At 45.2% G+C, this 20047-nt stretch overlaps 1 protein-coding gene across 1 annotated transcript in view; it reads right to left on the reverse strand.

Annotated features, from left to right (window-relative positions):
- PDE8A (phosphodiesterase 8A) overlaps positions 1–20047 on the reverse strand; it is a 412152-nt gene that overhangs the window by 255740 nt on the left and 136365 nt on the right. The window lies entirely within an intron of this gene.

The following is a 20047-nucleotide window of genomic DNA, read 5'->3' on the forward strand; positions in this document are numbered from 1 at the left end:
ATCAGAGACGGAGGAAAAGATAGAAACATCAGTGATGAAAGTAAGATCAATTGGCTGCCTCTTACATGCCTCCTACAGGGATGGAGACTGCAACCAGAGCATGTGCCCTGACCTGGTTCATCGGTAGATGCCCAACCATTGAGCCACATGGCCTGTAACCACAGAATTATCAAAACCAGGAAATAGGACATCGATTCAATACCATATCCCTTTAGCCTCATTTCTATGTCTTCCATGACTGACATTTTTGAGAAGTATTGTCTGGTTTTGTGGACTATCCTTCAGTTTGGCCCTGATGTTCCTCAATTTGATTTAACCTGGTTTTCTGTATTACAGAAGGGTGCTGTGTTCTTGGGGCATTTTATGCCGCCCCGTCCCACTCAGTGATTGCTTTGAGCAGTTGTGCTGGCGCATCTAAGTTCCAGTTCCCCTTTGTACGGAGGTTTTGAGGCTAAGTATCTGTCAACTCTGCTCACTGCTCTTAGCATCACTCCATGTACAGTGGGGCCTTGACTTACGAGTTTAATTCGTTCCAAGACGGAGCTCGTTAACGAGCTCGTTAACGCAAATTACTCTATCAACTCAATGCAAAAAATCTGCCAATATAGACAACTGGTATCTCAAAAACTTGTTAGTCGGGACACTCGTAAGTCAAGGCCCCACTGTACTCCCTTCACTACTATTGTGAGGAAGGGCCTTCTCTTATTTACAGCAAACTGGTTTCCATTTTTTGGTGCGGGGTCTGGTATTCCCAACAAATCCTTGCCTATGAAGCCCTGTGGGCACAGACAATAGGGCGGTGAAGGCCTGGGGCGGGGAGCAATGGGGGGAAAAGGGGGGCATCTGTCATCTTCAACAATGAAGATTTTTTAAATAGTTTGAAAAGGTCACGAAAGTTTGTTTTTTTGTTTTTTAAGAAAGGCCTCCCCTCTCCCCCTTAGGTTTTTGGTGTCCGTGGTGAGGAAAGGGTGGCCTTTTGGTGCAGATGACCAATGAGCCAGGGTAACGAGATCAACCCTGAAACTAGCGACGCTGTTCGCCACACTCTCCGCCAGGGGGCAGTGTGCTCACATCACCGCCCCACCTGCGGGCCGGCGCCCCGGGTCCCTGCGGGGAGGGGCGGGGAGGGGCGGGGAGGGGGGACGGGGCAGGCCCCGCGCCGCCAGGTGCTGTTTGGGCGCCTGCAGCGGAGCCTCCGAGCCTCGGGCCTCACCTGGGGACCCCCGCGCGCTCCTTAACTTCCGGTGGGGCTTGTTAAAGCCGACGCAGCCCCGCGCCCAGGGCTGGCGCCGCGCACGTGCGGCGAGTGGGCGGGGCCGGCCAGGTGGTCGCGTGCGCGCCGCGCCGGTGGGCGGGGCCGGGGCGCTGGGCGCTGCCTGAGGGCGCGCTGGGCCGTCGGTGCTGCCCCCACCCACGGCCCCCCGGGTGGCTCGGGCCCTGGGGCCGCCTCCCGGGCTCTCGGCGCAAAACGGACCGCGCGGCTCTCCGCCCGCCGAGGGGAAAGTGCCGCAGGTCAGTTTGTGTGTTTTTTTAAATCGTCTTCGGTTATTTGTGTTCCTTTTCCTAGCGAAGCGACTCACAGCTATAAAATGAACACGTTACGCATTTTTTTTTATAAAAAAAACCTCAATGAGGGAACTGAGGAAAAGGCTCAGGGAAGTCACGGACGGGTGGGCGTGAAGGAATGGTGAAGTGAATCTGAATGGACCCACAGGAAGCGATTCCTGCCGTGCCTGGGGGTGCTGTTCTCCGCGTTGGGTTTTGAGGGGTACGGGGGACCCCATTCAAGCGACGGGGGCGAGTGAAGCTGCTTTTCCCTCGGCTGCCGGGCGAGCCGCCCGCCGAGGGTGGTCGCGCTTCCGAAGGGCCCGGCCCGGCCCCGCGGGGAACGGCGGGCGCCCCAGGAGGAGGCGCGGTGCCCGCTGAGCTCCGCCGGCGCCCTGTCCTCCCGCGCCGGCCGCGGGGTCGGCTGCGCTCCGGCTGCCGGGCTCGAGTCGCTGCCGGCGTCTGGCATTAGACCGCACCGACCCGTTCTCAGCTCAAGCCTTCCCACCTGTTTACAGCATCCGGAAGTGTTTTTAAGTGTGTGTGTGTGGGGGGGGGGACCTGGCCTGGACTAAAAGGGGTCAGTGGGGGAGAGGGGACACAGGTAACACTGATGGGGCAGAGATAGAATATTGGGGACCAGCTATAATTGTAGGAAATACTAATCATGCTTTGTTAACAGTGATAGTTTTGTGCTGATTAAAAAAGGCACATTCTGCCCTGGCTGGTTTGGCTCAGTGGATAGAGCCTCAGCCTGTGGACTGAAGGGTCCCAGGGAGAGAGAGATAGGAAGATCAGTGATGAGAGGGGATCATTGATCGGCTGTCTCCTGCACGCCCCTCACTGGGGATAGAGCCGAAATCTGGGCATGTGCCCTGACCGGGAATTGAGCGGTGACCTACCTGGTTCATAGGTGGATGCTCAACCACTGAGCCACGCTGGCCGGACCACAACTGAATTCTTCATCTTGCTGAATTTGTTTTTCCCACCATCTTCCCCTCTCAGTAATTGGCAGCTCCATTTTTCCAATTGCACAGGCCCAAACCTTTTCAGTAATAATTGACTCCTCTCTTCATTTTACACTATATGTAAGCTGTTAGGAAATCCTATTGGCTCTATCTTAAAAATATATTCAGAATTAGACATCTGGTACGGCCTCAATATTAATCCTTGGATTATTGCAATAGCTTTCTAACAGGCTTTCCTGCTTCTGTCCTTACTTGGCTGTAATTAACCAGAGTTATACTGTTAACATGTGATTTAAACCATGTCATTCCTCTTTAATCCAATAAAATATATTTTTAAAAAATATTTTTAAAAGGCACATTCTGCCCTGGCTGATTTGGCTCAGTGGATAGAGTGTCGGCCTGTGGACTGAAGGGTCCCGGTTCCATTCTGGTTCCATTCTGCTCAAGGGCACATGCCCGGGTTGTGGGCTGCACCCCCAGTAGGGGGCGTACAGGAGGCAGCCCATCAATGATTCTCATCATTGATGTTTCTCTCTCTCTCTCTCTCTCTCTCTCTCTCTCCCTTCCTCTTTGAAATCAATAAAAAAAATATTTTTAAACAACAGAAGTTTGGAGATTTAAATAACAATATGATACATTCCCATGAATAAATCAATGATGTAAATAGGAAAAAAAGTTCAATAAAAAAAGCTTAATTTTCAAAAAAAGTGTCTCAAGCCCTGGCTCAGTTGGTGGGAGCCTTGTCCCTTGCACCGGAAGCTCCCAGCTTTGGTTCCTGGTCAGGGCACATGCCCGGGTTTTGGATGCCAGGTCAGGGCGCCTCCAGGAGGCAACCAACTTAGGGTTAATTCCCTTCCTCCCTCCCTCCCTCCTTCTCTCTCTCTCTCTCTGGAGTCAATAAACAATTTTTTAAAAGTCTGTTGAGTGGTTGTTTTTTTTTTAATTATTGGGGCATGATAAAAAAAAAAAAAGTGGGCTTTGAATGTAAGGTATGAGTAGCTCGTTCATTCCCTAAACATGGAAAGCTGTTTACCAATGTTGAGTTAATTTCTCTGGGGGAAAAAATGCTCAGAGAAAATAAACTTATTTAAGGCAACTATCCTTTGGATGGGAATGGTTGCTTGAAGAGTTGAGAACATTGAAAACCAATAGTTAATTAAAAACAGGCCAAACCATTTTGAATCGTTTTCCTTGGCACTTGATCCGTTGTTTATTCAGGGCTCAATGTTCGGTTTGAAGATGGAAGAATTGGCCTCTGAACAGTCGGCGTAGAACCACAGCAGGTGAGAATATTTTTAAAGGTGCGAAATCACTAATTTAGTATAACCTTACTAGTAAGTGGGGATTGGCAGAGCTAATGTTACAGGTGATGGCTGTAAAAATATGTGTAGAGCAGGAAAGGGCTTATTTGGAGAGGTTTCAAATCTTGCCAAAGTGTGAGGTGTTTAAAACCTATGCTGTTTATTATGTGATTTATCAGTAGCTGTTCTGTAGAAAACGCCTAAATCTGCCCTAGCTGGTTTGGCTCAGTGGATAGAGCGTCAGCCTGAGGACTGAAGGGTCCTGGGTTCGATTCTGGTCAAGGGCACATGCCCAGGTTGCGGTGGATCCCTGTGGGGAATTAAGGTGGGGGGCATGCAGGAGGCATCCAGTCGGTGGTTCTCTTTCATCATTGATGTTTCTGTCTGTCTCTCCCTCACCCTTCCTCTCTGAAATCAATAAAAATATATTAAAAAAAAGAAAACACCTAAATCTGTCAGTTATTGAACAGTATTGTTAAGAACGAATTTCACTTGCTCTTACAGATTTTTGTTGTTAATCCGTTAATTTTTTTAAAAAAATTTGAGTACGTGCCATACCATTTTCCACAGCAGCTGTACTGTGGAAAATGTATTTTACATTTCCATCAGCAATGCACAAGGGTTCCAATTTTTCCACATAATTGCCAACAATTATTATTTTTCTGTTACTGTCTTTATGGGTGATTTTGGTTTTGATTTTCTTTACCTTGGTGATTAATGATGTTGAGAATCTTTTAGTTCGTTTATTGGCCGTGTGTATATCTTCTTTGGGGACCTGTCTGTTCAAATCCTTTGCCCATGTTTAAATTGGGTTGTTTGTATTTTTGCTGTTGAATTATAGGAGTTCGTTGTATATTCCAGATATGCTTTATCAGCTATGATTTGCAAATACTTTCTGCCATTCTCTGTGTTGCTCTTTTTCTTTTTCTTTTTTTAATATATTTTTATTGATTTCAGAGAAGAAGGGAGAGGGAAAGAGAGAGAAACATCAATGATGAGAGAGAATCATTGATTGGTTGCCTCCTGCACACTCCCTACTGGGGATGGAGTTTGCAACCTGGGCATGTGCCCTTGACTGGAATCGAACCCAGGACCCTTCAGTCTGCAGGCTGATGCTCTATCCAAACCAGCTAAGGCTGTGTTGCTTTTTTTCTCTGTTGATAGTGTCCTTTAATTCACGGAAGCTTTAGGTGTTTTTTTTTTCAGCCACAGTCCGGATTTCACTGAAAGATTTTTATTTTTTGCCTGAGAAGGGCAATGGCCTGGACAGTAATATTCTTAAGTAGAGGAAGGTGGGTAATCTCACTCTTCTTCCGAATAGATACAGACATATGTGCAGGGAGAGATGCAGTGTCCTCTTGATTACTTCTGAAGTTCACAATATCTAAGAAACTAGAATTTCGTGCACAGGTACAGTCCCTAGGCCTGGCCTGCGATCAGGACCATCTTCCCTGGCTGCCCACAGCCAACCCCGCCCCCTGCCCCCACCCACCCCAGTTCCCCGTTTGCCATCAGGCAGTCCGAGCCTGCTGGCCAGGGAAAGGGACTGAGAGGTGGTCAGTGTGCCTCATAGTGACTGGTCAAGTGGTCGTTCTGGTCGTTCGCCGTTAGGGTCAATTTGCCTATTACCCTTTTATTATATAGGATAGAGGCCCGGTGCACGGGTGGGGGCCTGCTGGCCTGTCCTGATGGGGGCCCTGGATCAGGGTGGGGGTCCCTGCTGGAGGGTGGGGCCAGCCCGGCCGAGGGGCCACGGTCGTTCTGGTCTCTGGTTGTTCTGATCATTCCGCTGTTTTGGTCACTGGGCTTTTATTATATAGGATACTTATTAAGTATCTGTTAGGTACTTTCCTAGGTGCTTGAGAGATAGTAGTTAATTCAGAACTGCTGTCTGCCCTCAGGGAGCCTATATTCTATTTGGAGTGGGGAAAAGAAATGCATGTATCAATGGTTTATTGTTCAGTGAAGCATTTACTGAAGTTTTAGGGAAGCATCCCTTCCTTTGGACATGAAACTTATACTTATGCACAAGGCGTACAATGCTGCCCCAACTTGTAAGCTTTTAGAAGGCAGGATGAGGTCCACGCAGTTTTATTTCTGGTGCAATCATTAATTCCTAGAACATCAGCAGCATTTTGGAACAATGAATAAAATAGTGTTCTCTCAAAATCTCATGTTCCATTTACTCACCCTACTCTGCTAGACTGTTTTATTGTGTGGGATGTGAATGAACTTCTTGTTGTGAAGTTGATCTTTCTAGATGTCTGTGTAGAAAAAAAATAGTGTAAATCACTCTTCCTCCTCTTGCAAAAGTAAATGTAATCAGTGGATTGTAACAGTGTGGTGTGTGTGTGTGTGTGTGTGAGAGAGAGAGAGAGAGAGAGAGAGAGAGAGAGAGAGAGAGAGAGAGAGAGAGGAGGGAGGGAGATTGAGAGAATGTGCTTTGTTTTTGTTTTTTATCCTCACCTGAGGATATTTTTTCCATTAATTTTTAGAGAGTGGGAGGGAGGGGGAGAGAAACATTGATGTGAGAGAGACACATTGATTGGATGCTTTCCCCAGGCCCCAATCAGGGCCGGGGATTGAGTCTGCAACCAGCGCCAGGACCCTTCAGTCTGCGGGGGACACGCTCTGTCCACTGAGCCAAACCGACTAGGGCTGTTTGTTTTCTTGTTTTGTAACAGTGTGCTTTAGACTCGTGAATAAAGCTGCATTTGAAAAATTACCAAATGCCACCCATCCCTACAGCTTGAGAGCCACCGACTCCAGGCTTCCCCAGTCTCCCCTCATCGCACAGTTCCGGCCACAGCTCGCTCTCCTGCACTGACCCTGCACCGGGCTGGGAGGGCAGGGGAAGGGCTCAGCCCCTCCATGGTAGAGCCAGAATATTTGCCTCTTCTTTTCTGGAAACTTCCTCCACTGTGTTCCCTCCCTGAGCCCAGGCTCTACTGCCACCCAGTGTCACAGAACAAGGACTCAAATTCACTCCATAGAGCAGCTTGTCTAACTCCACCGCCCCGTCCTGCCACCCCTCCCCCTCCCCCTCTCAGGAGGGAGCTGGCGTGGAGCTGGGCATTTGCCATCATCACCCTTAACCCGCTTCATTTCTTCCCGCCAGTGGACCCTATGTTCCTCCTGGGCCTCTCCCGTGCCCCCCTCTGCCTGGCCCTGAGCCCTGCCTGTGGGAGGTGGTGATGGTGGTGGTGGTGGGGTGCTAACAGAGAGGTCTCTAAGTAGGATTCTGGGCAGGTGAGTCCCTGAGGATTGGCCCAACACCCCTCTTTCCCCCCCACACACCCCCTCCCTTAGCCCCTCTTATGTTCATTCATTTACCCTCCTTCAGAGCCACCTGCAGAGATTTAGAAAGATTTGCAGTAAAGAATGGATTCCTATGTAAAGATTATTTATATACATTTGGGAGCAAAAGGAAATTGTAATATTTGTACAGTGTCCAAGCGAACAAAGGTCATGCCTAAGGCAAAAATAAATAAATAAATAAATGAATGAAAAGTATCAAATGGGACAGCATGAACATGCTGTTTTCAAATGGATTTCAATTTACTGTATGATTTTCTTTAGAATCATACTTGATTTCTTTAGGTTAAAATATTCCTCGTTGCATAATCAGATTTGTGTGACCATTTTGATAGCTAGCAAAATTAATAATAGTGTCAATTATTTTTAGTAGCTAAAAATATTTTAGAAGATGGACTCCTGCTTCCTTCTTTTTTTTTTTATTTTTTTTATTTTTTTATTATTTTTTTTTCTTTTTTTTTTAAAATTAAATCTTTATTGTTCAGATTATTACATTTGTTCCTTTTTTTCCCCCCCCATAACTCCCCTCCTCCCAGTTCCCGCCCCACCCTCCGCCCTCACTCCCCACCCACTGTCCTCATCCATAGGTGCACGATTTTTGTCCAGTCTCTTCCCACATCTCCCACACCCCTTCCCCCCCAAGAATAGTCAGTCCATTCCCTTTCTATGTCCCTGATTCTATTATATTCACCAGTTCATTCTGTTCATCAGATTATTTATTCACTTGATTCTTAGATTCACTTGTTGATAGATGCATATTTGTTGTTCATAATTTGTATCTTTACCTTTTTCTTCCTCTTCCTCTTCTTAAAGGATACCTTTCAGCATTTCATATAATCCTGGTTTGGTGGTGATGAACTCCTTTAGCTTTTCCTTATCTGTGAAGCTCCAATTCTGAATGATAGCTTTGCTGGATAAAGTAATCTTGGTTGTAGGTTCTTGGTATTCATCACTTTGAATATTTCTTGCCACTCCCTTCTGGCCTGCAAAGTTTCTGTTGAGAAATCAGCTGACAGTCGTATGGGTATTCCCTTGTAGGTAACTGAGTTTCTTTCTCTTGCTGTTTTTAAGATTCTCTCTTTATCTTTTGCTCTTGGCATTTTAATTATGATGTGTCTTGGTGTGGTCCTCTTTGGATTCCTTTTGTTTGGGGTTCTCCGCGCTTCTTGGACCTGTAAGTCCATTTCTTTCACCAGGTGGGGGAAGTTTTCTGTCATTATTTCTTCAAATAGGTTTTCAATATCTTGGTCTCTCTCATCTTCTGGCACCCCTATAATTCTGATGTTGGTACGCTTGAAGCTGTCCCAGAGGCTCCTTACACTATCCTCGCATTTTTGGATTCTTTTTTCATTTTGCTTTTCCGGTTGGATGTTTTTTGCTTCCTCGCATTTCAAATCATTGACTTGATTCTTGCGCTCCTCTGGTCTGCTGTCGGGCGTCTGTATAATATTCGTTATTTCAGTCCGTGTGTGCTTAATTTCTAGTTGGTTCCCCAATATAAGATCGAGGGTCTTATTAGTTTTCGTGTAGATCTCATTAAGTTTATCGGCAGCTTCTAAACAGTTCTTGAGAGACCTTAAAAGTGTGGTTCTGAACTCTATTTCTTCCATTGACAATTTTGTCCTGTTTCTTTGTCTCCGCATTTTGTTATGCTTCCTTGGTGCACCCCCTAGTGGTCTTTGTTCGCAGTCTTATAGTTAAGCCTTGATTGTTGTAGCTAATTCCAGGGAGGGTTTGACCTCCAGGCCAAGTGGCTATGAGAATCAGCTGTGTCAGCAGTGAGAGAACTTCTGTCCTCTAGGGAGGTGCTAATCTAGCCTTTGCCTGAGGCTATCCGGCAAATGCCTCTGTGCAGGGCTTGGGCGGGGCGGGTCGCACAGGATCAACAGGGTGGGCCGGAGAGAGCAGTTATGGCGGCTCTCAGTCCTGTCCCCAGGGGCTCTGCCTCTCTGAGTCCCAGCACCCGCTGCAAAGCTCGGAGAGAAAGCTGTACTCGCTCTGACCGAAGCCAGACAGTCCCGCTTCTCCCGTTTGAGTCTGGGTCCCGAAAGACTCGCCCGGATCTGGTGCTCAGAGTCTGCGACTCCCTCCCGATTGAAAACAACAACCGCGCCCTCCGCCGCCAGCCCGCTCCGCGCACTCCGCACCTCAGAATTTGACTTCAGCACTGCGCCTCCTCTGAGTGTCCGTATGCGTTTCTCTTTCCTCCTAGTTGTAGGACTTCCACTCAGCCAGCGTTCCTGTGGTTCTGGGTGATGTCCCTTCCTTTTTTTGGTTTCACTTTTGAAGTAGTTGTTCAAAACAGCAAACTCCGGCGTTAACCTATGCCGCCATCTTGGTTCTCCCTGCTTCCTTCTTTTTTAATTAAAAAAATAAATTTTTTTTTTTTGCCTTATCCAGTTTGGTTCAATGGAAAGAGCATCACCCTTTGGACTAAAGGGTCCCAGGTTTGAGTCCGGTCAAGAGCAACCAATCAATGTGTCTCTCTCACATTGATGTCTCTCTCTCCCATTCTTTCTAAAAATCAATGGAAAAATATCCTTAGGTGAGGATTACAAAGCAAAAGAGAGAGGGAGAGTTGAATTAAAATGTAGCCCGTCCAGTTTGTGTCTACAGAGAATTTAGGGATTGCTTGGTTTAGAAAAACCCACATATAGATGTTATTGTAAACGGAACTGCTTTCTTTATTTTTCTAATTGCTCATTACTGGTGTGTAAAATCACAGCTGAATTTGTGTGATGACTCTGTACTCTGTGATTTTGCTGGATTTGTTTATTAGCTCAAGTAGCTTTCTTGCCTGCGTTCCTTGGGAGTTTCTTTGCATGGATCATGTCACCTGCAAGTAGAGATGGTCATCTAATTTGTTTCCAATTTGGATGCCTTTCCTTTGTTTTAATTGCTCCGGATAGAACTTTGGGGCAAGGTTCAGTAGCAGTGCTGAAAGCAGGCATTCCTTTCTCACTGGTGAGAGGACCGAGCACGCTTTCAAGCTTTCCTCATGGGGCATGATGTTCACTGTGGGCTTTTCATAAATGTCCTTTATTGTGTTGAGCAATCTTCCCTCTATTCCTCGTTTCTGAGAGTTTCTATCATGAAAGAGGGTTGGCTTTTGGAAATGCCATTCCTGTGTCAACTGAGATGATTGTGTGGTTTGCTCTCCTACTACCGTGATGTATTATATAGATTGAGTTTCTTGTATTGAAAAGTGGCCGCTTCATTTTTTTGCGTGTGTCTGTCCAGTTTTTCCAAGACTACTTCTTGAATATATTCCCTTTTTTAAAAAATTTTATTGTCTTTCACAATTACAGTGGACATTCAACTAATATTTATATTAGTTGAATATAAAGTAATATTTATATTGGTTTCAGATGTTCAAATATTACTAAGTTTCAGTGGGTAGACATTTATATAATTTATGAAGTGACCCTCCGATAAATCTAGTACCCTCCTGGCACTATCCATAGTTATCACAGTGTTATTGACTATATTCCCTGTGCTGTACTTGACATCCTCATGACTATTTTGCAAACTATCAATTTGTACGTATTAGTCCTTTTACCTTTTTCACTCAGTCCCCCAGCCTCCCATCTGGCAACCCTCAGTTTGTTCTCCGTATCTATGAGCCTGTTTCTGTTTTGTTTGTTTACTTATTTTGTTCTTTGATACCACATGTAAGTGAAGTCACATACTATTTGTCCTTCTCTGTCCGACTTATTTCACTTAGCATAATGCCTTCTTGGTTCATCCATGTTGTCGGAAATGGTAAGATCTCATTCTTTTTTGTGGCTGAGTCATATTTCATGGTGTATATGATGTACCACCTCTTCTTTATCCATTTGTCTATCTATGGGCACTGAGGTTGCTCCCATATCTTGGCTGTTGTAAATAATGATGCAGTGAGCATAGGGATGCATGTATCTTTTCTAATTAGTGTTTGGGGTTTCTTTGGACAAATACCTAGAAGTGGAATTGCTGGGTCATATGGTAGTTCTGTTTTTAATTTTTTGAGGAGCCTCCATAATGTTTCCCATCGTGGCTGCACCAATTTGCAGTCCCTCCAGCAACGCGTGAGGGTTCCCTTTCTTCCACATCTTCACCAACACCTGTTGCCTAGGTCTTACTGCCTCCCATTGGGCCATTTAAAAAAATCGGGCTGAGGCCCTTTCTAGGTGCTCCCCCCCCCCCCCCCCAGTCTAGTGGAGCAGGCACCTCGGGGGTTTCCACCTGATGCTGGATCCTCTCCCCTCCCCTTTACATTCTGTTTGTCGGGGAATTCGGTAGCTGTTTCCATTGGTTTATGCTGGAGATGGATCACAGAGGCCTGTTTCCTACACCCGGTCGCTCAGTTGGTGGGAGCATCGTCCTGTACATCAAAAGGTTGCGTGTTTGATCCCAGGTCAGGGCATGTGTGAGAGGCAATGGATCGATGTTTCTCTCTTTCTCCCTTCCTCACTTTCTGAAAATCAATAAAAACAAATTCTCTGGAGAAGATTTAAAAAAGAAAAGACTTCTAGACAGCTAGCTTATTTTGTTGTTATTGAACTGATCTTGTTCTGTTTTTATTTCGGCTACGAGGAAACTGAGTTTCTTTTATCCTTGTATTAGCTTGTTTTCATTTTTGTGTGTGTGTGTTTTGTTTTATTTTCTCTTCATTGTTACTCTTAGGTGAAATTCTGGAAACCATCAGTTTTTTAATGGAGCATAATAAAAATAATATTTTAAATTTTCAATTTTTAAAAGTTAATTTTACAGGAGACTTGATTCTTCACCCTTCATAAAACCATTTGGAAGGAAAATAATTTTTTATTCTTCTGAAATAATGTTCCTTCTGGTAGCTCCACGCCCCCTGTGGGCAGTGGGGGTTTAACTCAGGTCTGTGGCTAAGTCACTAGGTTTTTGGGGACGATTCGAGCTAAGATCTGAGGCCAATCTCCGTGCCTGGGAGGAAACTTATTTTTAATATCTGAAAATCCTCAGATGAATTCTTAAACCATTACTTCTATTTTTAGAAACCCTGCCAACCCACCCTCCATCCGGGTCATTTGCACTGGGCCCTCTTCTCTCTCAGTGGCCATGACCGCTGGGTCCAGCTGCCCGACCTTCCCGGCCGCCTCCTGCATTGTTCTGTCTACAGCGGTGTTCTTGGCCCCTGAGTTGAAGCTATTGCTTCCTGGTGGCCGAGTGCGTTTCCTCCTTTTTTAGATTAACCTGGATCTAGTCCATGGGACAAGGATGGAGCTTTTCGGCGGGCGTTTGAGGCTTTTTGGTGAAATGGGGGTGAGAGGAAATGGGAGGATGACTTGTGAAAACACCTCACTTCATTGCAGGGCCCTTCATTGTGCAAAGAAAGCGTCTGTTAAACCAGGTTCTGCAGCATCCTGTGTGCAGGCCCGGATGGCAGACGGCTGACCTGCATGTTCCAGGCTGGTCCGCTAACCCTTAGAGAAGCCAGGGCGCAGGCCTAGAGAAGGGGCCGGACACCCCTCTCTCTCTCATGGCATGAGGCCGTGCGAGTGGAGTGAAGGGCATGTAATTAACTGTGTTCAGTGTGGTGGCTCCTAACTTTCTGAAATTTCCTCTTTATAGCAGGAGACACACTGTTCCAAGTTTACTCAGCTTCTTCCTAAGTGTGAGGTGAGCTGATGATTTTCATGGCTCCTGCTCCATTGTTTCTGATCCCAGTCTTCGGGGGGGGGGGGGGGGGGGGAAGGTTTCCTGTGACTCAAGCCAGTTTGCTGCCCTGGCCGGTGTGGCTCAGTGGATAGAGCCTTGGCCTGCGGACTGAAGGGTTTGATTCTGGTCAGGGGCACATGCCCGGGTTGCGGGCTCCATCCCCAGCGCAGGAGGCAGCCGATCAATGATTCTCCTCATTGATGTTTCAGTATCTCTATAGTCCCTTTCTCTCTGAAGTCAATAACAATATATTTAAATAATAAATATAATAAAAATAATTAAAAAAAAGAAGCCAGTTTGTCCACTCTAATGATGTCTTTTGTAGAAAACTGGGGAGCAAAACAGCGCCCTACTTCTCTTTGATCTTTCCCTGCCCTCTCTGGAAGGTCCAGCCCCAGCGAGGTGGGCGGGCAAGCCTGTCTTTTTCCAAGGTTGTCACCTTTGCTCCTGTTTGAAATGTCACTGCTCTGCCTCTCACCTGCTGAGGGATACACTAGCGAAGGTCATTTGCCCCGTCCTCCCCCGGTGGGGGTGAGCGTCCTCTGTGAGGGGCTCAGGCAGGAAGTAGGGCCATCGGGGGGACACCCCCTGCAGGGCTCCTTCCAGCCGGGGTGCCCTGGGCCTCGTCCACAGCAGCCAGGGATGCAGCTGTGCCCTGAGCCGTCCCCTCCCCGCCTGGCCCTTGACGAGTTCAAGGCTGGTGTCACGTCCACGGAGCTAACAGCACTGAGTCCAGGGTCCACCCCCAGCCGGCTCCTCCTGTCCCTGGAGGGCCACAGACCCTCAGACTAAGTTCCATCCAAACCTGAACTGTCGTCTGCCCTCACCCATCCATTCTCCTCCTCTTCCTAGTTACCTAGTTATGGGACGCACACCACCTTCTCAGTCATTCAGATTTCAAACCTTAGGGCTTTCTAATCGCAAAAGTAATCAAATGTATTAAGTTTAGGAAAATCCAGAAAAAAACCAGGCAGATAGCCAAGCCCCCTTCTTCCCGGCCTCCAGAGAGAACCACGGGAAACGCCCCGTGTGTCTCCTTCATTTTGTGCCTCCTCCCCCCAAAATGGGTCATTCCGTATATGCCGTTCAAGTTGTTTTTACTTAAAAATGCAGCTTTGTGGTCATCCCATTTCACTGAATTAGCTCCTAAGTCATCACGTTTAATAGCTGCAAAGAACTGCAAAGGTTGTGGCATCATCCCAAACTTTTCTCCTTAAAAGTTACCTGGGGTTGGGTATTGTGGTTGTTTCTAATTTCTCAGCCTTACAAAGAGCTGTGGTGACACTTCCTTGTGGTCCCACCTTGCCGACTGGGGTTTGAGTTAGTGCAGTTCCGACCCCAGCACCCTCTCCGCCCCTCCGGGCCTGCCGGGGCCTATGATCTTGTCCCTTAAACATGGCCAAAATTAGCAGGGTTTTATGTGCCTGAACTCTGGGTTTATTTTATGTCAGCCTTGTTGCTCTGTGGGATGAGAGCTTTTTTCTTCTAGTACTTTTATGTTTAATTTTTAGTTTTTAAAAATATATTTTTATGGATTTCAGAGAGGAAGGGAGAGGGATAGGGAGAGAGAAACATCATTGATGAGAGAGAATCATGGATCAGCTGCCTCCTGCACCCCCCACACAGAGGATTGAGCCCACAATCCGGGCATGTGCCCTGACTGGGAATCAAACTGGGACCTCCTGGTTCATAGGTCAACACTCAACCACTGAGCCATGCTGGCCAGGCTCAGCTCTTTTCTTCAAAAATTAAATTTATTGTGGCAACATTGGTTATTAATATTATATAACTTATAGGTGTACAATTCTGTAATACATCGTGTATATATTGCATGCTCATCACCCAGAGTTTAGTATCCTTCTGTCACCATATATTTGACCCCCTTAACCCCGATCCCCTCCTCTCTCGTCACCACCATTCTGTTGTCTATGAGTTTGTTCGTTTCTTGCTTTCTGTTTTATATCCCACATATGTGTGAAATTCTGTGGTTCTTGTCCTTTTTCATCTAACTTACTTCACTTCACATGGTACACTCAAGATCCGTCCATGTTGTGGCAAATGGCAATATTACATCCGTTTTTATGGCTGAATAGTAGTGCATTGTGTACATATATCTCATCATCTGATGAGGGACACAATTGGTTTCCATGTCTTGGCTGCCATGGATAATGTTACAGTGAACGTAGGGATGCATACATCTTTATGGGCATTTTTCAAGTTTTCAGGTAGATACCCAGAAGAGGGGTTGCTGGGTCATAGGGTACAGCTCTATTGTTAAATGTTTGAGGAACCTCCCTACTGTTTTCCAGAATGGTTGTACGAACTTCCATTCACACCAGCAGTGCAAGAGGGTTCCTTTTTCTCCAAATCTTCTCCAACACTTGCTACTTCTTGTCTTATTGATAATAACCATTTTGTTGTGATTTTGGTTTGCATTTCCCTGATAGCTAATGACGTTGACCATCTTTTCATATCTGTTGGTCATTTGAATGTCTTCTTGGGAACTGTCTGTTCAGGTCCCCTGACCATTTTTTAAATTGGATGTTGTTGTTGAGTTGTTTGAGTTATTTATATATTTGGATATTAGCCCCGTATTGGAGGTATAGCTTTCAAATATCTGTTATTCAGTTGGTTGTCTTTTTGATTTGTTGATGATTTCTTTTGCGGTGCAGTAGTTTTTTTTGTTTTGTTTTGTTTTGTTTTAGTTTGATGTAGTCCCATTCAATTCATTTTTACTTTTACTTCCCTTATCTTTAGGATCAAGTTCACAAAAACTTAGTACTTATGTTTTCTTCTATGTATTTTTTTTGTCTTAGGTCTTATATTCAAGTCTTTCATCCTTTTTGAATTAATTTTTATGTATGGTGTCAGATGGCATACGAGGCTTTCCAATTTTTTTTTAACACTGTTTATTGAAGAGGCTTTATTTCTCCCTTGTATGTTTTTAGCTCTTTTGTCAAAAATTAGTTGCCATATATGTGTGGTTATATTTCTGGGCTCTCAATTCCATTTCATTGGTCTGTGTGTCTGTGCTTCTGCTGATATCTTACTGTTTTGATGACTGTAGCTTTGTAGTATAATTTGAAGTCACAGAGTGTGATACCTCTGGTTTTGCTCTTTTTCCCCTCATGATTGCTCTGGCTATTTGGGGTGTTCTATTTCTTTGAAAAATGTTATTGGTATTTTGATGGGGATTGCACTGACTCTATGGATTGCTCTAGGTAATATGGCCATTTTAACTATGAACACGGAATATCTTTGTTTCTTTGTGTCTTCTTCAAGTTTCTTCATGTGTTGTAATTTCCATGTACAAGTCTTTCATACCTTAAGTTAGGTTTATTCCTAGGTATTTTATCCTTTCTGTTCCATTTGTAAAGGGAATGTTTTCTTCATTTTGTTTTTGGATATTGTTATCTCATTGTTAGTATATATTAACACTGGATTTTTAAAATATATTTTTATTGATTTCAGAGGGCAAGGGAAGAGGGAGAGAGAGAGAGAGAAACATCAATGATGAGAATCATTGATTGGTTGCCTCCTACATGTCCCCTACTGGGGATTGAGCCTGCATCCTGGGCATGTGCCCTGACTAGGAATTGAACTGTGACCTCCTGTCCTGGTTCATTTGTCTACTCTCATCCATTGAGCCCCCTGGCTGGGCTGGATTTTTTAAAAATCCTCACCTGAGGATATTTTTCCATTCATTTTTAGAGTGGAAAGAGGAGAGAGAGAGGGGGAGGGAGAGAAACATTTATATAAGACACATCAATTGGTTGCCTCCCACACCCCCCCCCCCCCAACCAGAGCCAGGGATCAAACCTGCAACCCAGGTATGTGACCTTGACTGGGAATCGAACCCGTGACCCTTTGGTGCGTGGGCCAACACTCTAACTCTAACCACTGAGAAACACCGGCCAGGGCTGAACACTGGATTTTGTACATCCCACAGCTTTGTTTAGTGTTTCTAATAGTCTTTTGGTTGAGTCTGGTTTTTCTCAATTCTTTCTTTTTAATTAAACTTATTGGAGTGACATTGGTCAACATGAACATATAGGTTTCAGATGTGGGTTTCTATGTTACAAGATCTGTATAGTGCACCATGTGCCCACCACCCAAAGTCAGATCGTCTCCTGTCACCTTATATTAGGGCCCCCCTTTCCCCCCTACCCCCTTCCCTCTGGCAACCACCACATTGCCATTTGTGTTCATGAGTTTAAGGTTTACATCCCACATATGAGTGAAATCACATGGTTCTTAGCTTTTTCTGACTGACTTATTTCACTTAGCATAATGTTCTCAAGGTCCCTCCATGTTGTTGCAAATGACACTATTTCATCCTTTCTTATGGCTGAGCAGTATTCCATTGAGAATATGGACCACATCTTTATCCAGTCCTCTGTTGCTGGACACTTTGGTTGTTTCCATATCTTGGCCACCATGAATAATGAATGCTGCAATGAACATAGGGGAGCATATATCTTTGTGAATACATGATTTTGAGGTTTGGGGGTAAATATCCAGGATAGGAATTGCTGGGTTGTATAGTAGCTCTATTCTCAATTTTTTGAGGGATTGCCAGACTGCTTTCCATAGTGGTTGTACCAAAAGAACAAAGCTGGAGATATCACCCTATCTGACTTCAAATTATACTACAGAGTCATGATAATCGAAACAGCATGGTATTGGCAGAGAAATTTATCGAAAATTATCTGTCCATAAACAGATGGTTTTATAGCTGGGCTCTCAATTTATGTGTCTGTTCAACCTAACTGGCAATTAGGGGGATGCAAATCAGCAGTGAGTGAGGGCTCCCTTTTCTCCACAACCTCACCCACACTTTTTGCTTGTCTTGTTGCTAATGGCCACTCTATCAGGTGTGAGGTGGTACCTTATTGTAGTTTTGATTTGCATTCCCCTAATTGCCAGTTAGGTTGAACATCTTTTCATCTATCTATTGGCTGTTCGTATGTCTTCTTGGGAGAGGTGTATTTTCAGGTCCTTTGCCCACTTTTTGATTGGGTAGTTTGTTTGGAGTTGAGTTTTATGAGTTCTTTATATATTTTGGAAGTTAAACCTTTGTCAGAGCTACTGTTTGCAAATATCTCTCATCTTATTGGCTGCCTCTTAGTTTTGTTGTCAATTTTTTTTTTGCTGTGCAGAAGCTTTTTAGTTTGATGTAGACTCATTCATTTCTTTTTCTGGCTTTATTTCCCTTGCATTTGGGGTCAAGTTCATAAAGTGTTTTCTATGACCATGGTCCGTAAGTTTCATACCTATATTTTCTTCTATGTAACTTATTGTTTCAGGTATTATATTTAGGTCTTTGATCCATTTTGAATTAATTTTTGCACATGGGAACAAACTGTAATACAGTTTCATATGTTTGCATGTGGCTTTACAGTTTTCCCAGCACCATTTATTGAAGACTAGAGGCCTGATGCACAAAATTTGTGCAATAGTAGGCCCTCGCAGCCCCAGCTTCATCCGGAAGGTGATCTGGAAGGTCGTCCGGACAGTCGTTCCACTGTTCAGTCGTTCAGTCAGTTTGCATATTACACTTTTATTATTATAGACTAGAGGCCCGTTGCAGGAAGATTCCTGCAAGAACAGGGCTTCCAGCGGCTAGAGCGAAGCAGAGAGGGGAGCGAAACCCGCTGAGGCAGGCTTTGCTCCCACTCCAAGCTGCTGCGGCTGGGTTTCCCCTCCCGCTCCCAGGGGCTCCTGCTGGGTTTCCCCTCCCGCTCCCAGGGGCTCCTGCTGGGTTTCCCCTCCCGCTCCCAGGGGCTCCTGCTGGGTTTCCCCTCCCGCTCCCAGGGGCTCCTGCTGGGTTTCCCCTCCCGCTCCCAGACGCTGCTCCTTGCCCCCAAGCCGCTGCCCCTCTGGCTCACAGCCGCTGTGGCTGGGCTTGCCCTCCCACCTCCACAGCCTTGGCTCCGTTTCTGTCCTCGAGGGCTCTACTTAGCTCCCTTCTGTACCGCTTGGCCTCCATGTTGTCCTCAGTCTAACCTCGCAACTGGTATATGCAAATTAACCGCCATCTTTTAGCTTCTATAATTGAAACAGTGTATCTTTTGGAGCTGTTGCTTCAGGAGCTCAGAGCCAGGCGGTGGCAGGCGGGGAACGTTGGTTTCCTCCGTCATTGGAGCAAGCAAGCCTCATGTTCTGCTTCAGCTGCCTGGCTGCCGGCTGCCATCTTGGCTGCAGTTAATTTGCATATCTCGCTGATTAGCCAATGGGAAGGGTAGTGGAGGTACAGCTAATTACCATGTTTCTCTTTTATTAGATAGGATACTTTCTTTACGCCATTGTGTGTTTCTGGCTCCTTTGTCGAAAATCATCTGTCCATAAACAGGTGGTTTTATAGCTGGGCTCTCGATTTGTGTGTCTGTTTCTCTGCCAATACCATGCTGTTTCGATTGTCATGGCTCTGTAGTATAATTTGAAGTCAGGTAGGGTGATATCTCCAGCTTTGTTCTTTTTTCTCAGGATTGATTTGGCTATCTGGAATCTTGTGGTTCCATACAAATCTGATGATTTCTCATTCTATTTCTTTAAAAAATGACAGTGGGATTTTGATGGGGATTGCATTACATCTGTATATAGTCAAACCTCATTTCTTGAATATCTCCTATTTTGAACGATTCAGTTCTCAACCAAGTTGTTCACAGAAAAAATGTCTTAGTAGTTGCTGGCAAAATAGAAATAGATGATTATCACAATTTTAAAACATAAAGAGGTCATGCAGAGTGTTAATGTTACTAAGGGTGTGAAAGTGCTCACAAAACAACAATCTCAGGCAACTGAATAGTTAGAAAAACTGTTGTTGATTGGATAAATAAAAAGCAAGTAGCTGGTTATAGCATTTCTGAGACAGTGATAGATGAAAAATTCCTTTAAGGTTAGTATGGATGGTTTAATAAATTTAAGAAAAGAAGTGTTTTTTTAAAAAATATATTATTATTGATTTCAGAGAGGAAGGGAGAAATAGAAACATCAATGATAAGTTTGATGTAGACCCATTCCTTTCTTTTTTTGGCTTTATTTCCCTTGCATTTGGGGTCAAGTTCATAAAGTGTTTTGACCTTTATGAACAAAATCATCGATCAGCTGCCCCCTGCATGCCCCCTACTGGGGATTGAGCCCACAACTCCTGGCATGTGCCCTTGACCGGAATCAAACCCGGGACCCTTCAGTCCACAGGCTGACACTCTATCCACTGAGCCACACCAGCCGGGGCAAGAAGTG

Source organism: Myotis daubentonii, chromosome 21 (assembly GCF_963259705.1).
Source record: "Myotis daubentonii chromosome 21, mMyoDau2.1, whole genome shotgun sequence".
Lineage (NCBI taxonomy): Eukaryota > Metazoa > Chordata > Mammalia > Chiroptera > Vespertilionidae > Myotis > Myotis daubentonii.